General features: G+C 36.7%; 1 long non-coding RNA gene across 1 annotated transcript; it reads right to left on the reverse strand.

Moving 5' to 3' along the window:
* Positions 1-1,465: 1,465 nt before the first annotated feature.
* LOC103584209 lies at positions 1,466-2,154 on the reverse strand. Its single transcript, XR_549948.1, has 2 exons — positions 1,846-2,154; positions 1,466-1,731 (listed from the first exon to the last, which is right to left on the reverse strand). It is a non-coding gene; the product is annotated as an uncharacterized LOC103584209 (long non-coding RNA).
* Positions 2,155-4,612: the final 2,458 nt, after the last annotated feature.

Below are 4,612 nucleotides of genomic sequence, written 5' to 3' on the forward strand. Positions count from 1 at the left end.
ATGAGCAAGAAGTTGAACCCAGGCATTGTCTCCAAACCTACAGCTGTAATTACGGCTTCCATGAACCAGATAAGAATGCAGATCAGGTGTTACTCCAAATATAATCCTACCTTGAAGAATAGATTTTGAAATGCTCCAGTGCTACTAAATTTTGGTTTTTAATCATTCAAATTGGTAATGCATGAAGTAAAGTCCCTTAACTTAGCAGCACATTTCACAAAATCAAAATGCAATTATGTAAGACAGGAAAACTAATTGACATGGCTTAAAATATCTATTCCCTCTGTTACTTATCTACACATTACAAAGTGTTAGAAATAGGGCAGAATTAAAACATGTCTAAATATGGGTAATTGTTGGCCCAGTTGTGAGACATTATTTTTGTCAATTCCCGTCAGGACTATAGGACTGACAAACTTAACACAAGTGCTTTGAAGATGGTATTAAGAAACTAATGACCATCAGTACATGTAGCAGTTAATTCCCTCTCAAATGCTCCCTGCTATGTAGACAGAGCCCAACTTATCTCCCAACCATCAAAAAAGGCTAATGGAAGCCAACTTGGATTCTGGTAGTGGTGACCTGAAATAGCTGCCCATCCTTGAAAAGAGAAATAAAAATAAATCCCAATTACAATGAACCGGCATCACCCTCTGTTTGTCTGGACTGATAAATCGAATCTACAAAATGTATTGGGGAAAGCACATTAAAAAAGAAAAACAAGAAACCTTACAGTTCTTGCCTCTAAACTCTAGCTATTTCACATGTAGAGAGAGAATTTGCACCAGTAAGTCCAGTGGTCTACTGTCTTCAAGAACAGTCCCCAGGGATGGTGGAATTCTCAGGACCCATCCCCCAATTGCTCACATCCCTAAGGGGTCCTGGTGGTTGTGGGCACCTTGGTTTCCCACTAGGTTAAAGAGATTTAAGTTGGGTTCTTAAAGAGGAAAGGGGTGAATCCACAACCTACATATGGCCTACAAGGTACTTGGGGAGTCTGCAGTGGTCAGAGTCATTTTAAAACCTTCATAGGACCTAAGTCCCCATATTTTTAGAGGCCACCACTTCCCACATTATATCAAACATATTAAAATGCATCAGACATATGAAACATATTAAACTATACCCTCAGCATGTATGTGTTAAACACCTAAAAATACAAGGAACCTTCAAAAAGTTGATGGAAAGATTCGTATCATCTTTTAGTTCTATTTTCCCATGAACTTTTTAAAGTGCCTTCATATAATATTGAGGATACATTTTAATATGCTTCATATATATATACTTTTGCTATAAAGAGTTTTTGGAAAGATTAAAAATTTTGGCTTTGAGAAATGTTTAGTCTATGATAGTCAATGATTTCTCAGTAATCATTCCGCACACCCAGGAATTATTACAGAGTATAACATCTTACTTTTTTTCCAAAATTACTGTCAAATTAAACAGACATTCATGAAGACTAGAATTAACAATGAAGTTGACATAATATTATAGACGTTTTATTAAAATTATTGACTTTTTATTTTGTAACTGTCTTTTTATATTTTGAAACCAATGCAACATTTTTTATGGTCTCAGACACTTGTGTAGGCCCTATTGTGCCTCTAGTGCTTGCTGACAAAATGGCCTTTGCTGCTGGGGTTCCTGGCTTGGTCAGATAGAGAACGCAGCCCCAGCTTTCCATCCTGAAGTTATGGATTCAGTCATCCTGGACTCTGGCAAACACCATGGCTAAGGAAACATCAACATAAAGGACATAATCATCTGTTAAAATAAAGAATATTTTACTACAGATGCGCCCAGCAAAACACATAGACCTAAAATAAAACATTTCCTTCTCTTTACCTTGAGAATTGAGGTTTGGCAAATGCAGTTGGTTGGTTTCAGGCATTTTGTCCAGAAATGGAAACGTCAGGATTGCTTCTGGTTCTGGAGATTTTGGCTTTTCCACCTGGACCAAGGGCAACAGACATAAACATAAGTATTGTCCATTAATAAACGCACAGGTGAAGTAAAATGTAAGGATCCGTGGCTACTACAGAAGTCAATAAGCTCAAACACGTAATTTTTAAGTGGACACTTTTTGCCCTTTCTCTGACACCGTTTCATGCTTTTCTACATTAATATAGAGTCAATATTTCAGAGAAATCAAACAAGAGCACAAAAATGTGCTGATCACATTTCTCCAAACCCAATTCCATCTTTGGAATACATCACGGTTCCTCATTTTCTTACTGACCAATCACATATTCTCTTCCTGGTACCACACAATGCTGAACGTGTAATGTTAAGGACAATATACTTTAGCTGTTGGCAAAAAAGCATTATTATAAATAACCATTATCAAACAGTGCCGTAGCATTGATGCCTGTAGGGAATTTTCAAGGAATGTTAGACTACTTGTCCTTATGGTAAACACGAGTTCTAAAATTACAGGCTTTACAAATTCTTATGTTTGCCTTGTAAAAATAGATTTTTCCTGTTATTACTATTTAATTTTATTTTGTTTCTCCCTGAACTGAATAACTTTTAGGAGAAACACCCTCCTTCTGACTTGTTGCTTCTAATCAATCGACTGTTGAAAGACAGATTACCAAACGTATTAAAACAATGTCTAAAATGAGTCAGTAGACTCTGAGCATAGGTCTGAAGGAAGAGTGTGGCTGTGTCTGTTCCTGTCCTTTCCGTGGCTCGCAGGACTTTCTCTCTGTTCCTCTCTGATTCACTCTCTGGCTGGTGGCTGTGATCCCAATAGATGGATAGATTAATTTGATAACTAATGACCTCAGGGCAAGTAAGGCTTATAGCACTGTTTCATCATCATCTGATCTATGATTTGGTCCTCTGGATAAATTAAAATTAAAATTTCTTCTCAGTAGGATTTTATTTTTCTCTATGAATAATATATTCAACCCTAATATAATCCTGGAGAAAATACAATTAATCACCCATTCTGCATTACAGAGGTCAACCAGATGTCCAAATGAACTTCAGTGTTTAAACATACAACAAAAGCTAAGGTTTAGACTTACCAAAGCTGACAACCCTCAAATCTCAACCTCATATTATTTCCTCCATGGTGGAGGCTGGCAAAAGCATGTTTCAGATAATGCCTGGTTGCAAATAAAACAGTTAATGGTCAGCAGAAACACTCAGAGTGACCGTAATGTAAAAAGGTCAGCCTGTCTGCATGCGTGCTTTGTTCTATAAAGGTAACACTCTCAAGTGAAATTAGAAAATAAAAGTCATTGTAATGGCTGTCCTCACCTTTCTCTGTTTATCTAAGAACTACCTGTACAAGAGGGAAGGGAGAAAGGGGAGAAATTTACATGGGTAGGTGAGAAGAGCATTGGGCTCAAAGACCATTATTCATTTGCTAATCAATTAGCAGGGGTTCTTAACCTGAAATCCACAGAACAGAATTCAAGGCATACATGCATTTGGTACCACTTGATACAAAAGACAACTTAGTAAACCTGTGTACTTTATTGTATGCTTTAAAAAAATATTATTCTAAAATGATGTTTCCCAGATGACCAAAGGGTCCGTGGCACAAACAAACAAAAAACCAATAAACTTAAGAACATCTGAAAACAATTTTTTCCATAGAGGGGTAGACGTGACATTAGTGGTCCAAAGATGGATCACGTGGATGAGCTATGCAAATGAATACAAGTATTCATTTTGTTATAGTATTCATTTTGTTTGATATAAAAATAAAATCTACCAGTAGTATAGAGTTTTCCTTTCAGTTTGGATTTAAGTGGGAAAAAAGGTGAGTTTGAAAATAAGTAGATAAATAATGGTAAAAAGAGTAAGGTGGATGAGGTAAAACCTACAAAGGTGGGAAATCCTGCCTGGCCCCAACGTTTGACCTACAGTTGAGGTCGACTTTACAAACCTCCAGACCATTCTTTAACTCTCTGTGTATAAGAATGGGAAATAGCTAGGGCCCGAAACATCCCCAAAGCATCAAGGCAACAGGCATTTTAGAGGCTCTGCAAGGACGCATCACTCTAAGCTCCTTAAGGCCAGGGTTGTGTCTTGTTCTCTGTTGACTATTCAATACCTAGCACAGTGCCTGGCACATATAAGGTGCATGTAAATATTGGTTGAGTCAATGACAGATGAACGGGAACTAGAAGTGGTAAATTTTTCACTTTTAAGTCAAGTCCAAATTTAGGGTTAATTTCTGAAGGTGGAATACCACCCCATAGAAGAGTACTTCAAAACGTTCTTGTAAAGATTAATATAATCTTTTGATTCTATTTTCTATGAACTTTTTGAAGGTCCCTCATACAGTCTACGAGTTGTGTATATAAGTGCCTCCAGAGATTTTGATTTATTTGGTCTGGAGTGGGCTTGGTATTTTTTAAGTACTAAAGAGTACAAGGTTGAAAACAACTAGTGTAAATGACGAAGGCTTTTAGACGCTGTACCTGAAAAGGAAACATTCTAATGAGAATGAAATGAGACTCCAAACAAGGAAGAAATTTAATACAGATAAGACATAACCCATTATATCAGAATAATAATTTTCTAGGTTTCTTGTTATTCAAATCCAGAGGCATTGCTACAAAACAGGTAAATATTGGAAAGAGAATATTTAGTA

This window comes from Galeopterus variegatus, unplaced genomic scaffold (genome assembly GCF_000696425.1).
Source record: "Galeopterus variegatus unplaced genomic scaffold, G_variegatus-3.0.2 Scaffold46905, whole genome shotgun sequence".
Lineage (NCBI taxonomy): Eukaryota > Metazoa > Chordata > Mammalia > Dermoptera > Cynocephalidae > Galeopterus > Galeopterus variegatus.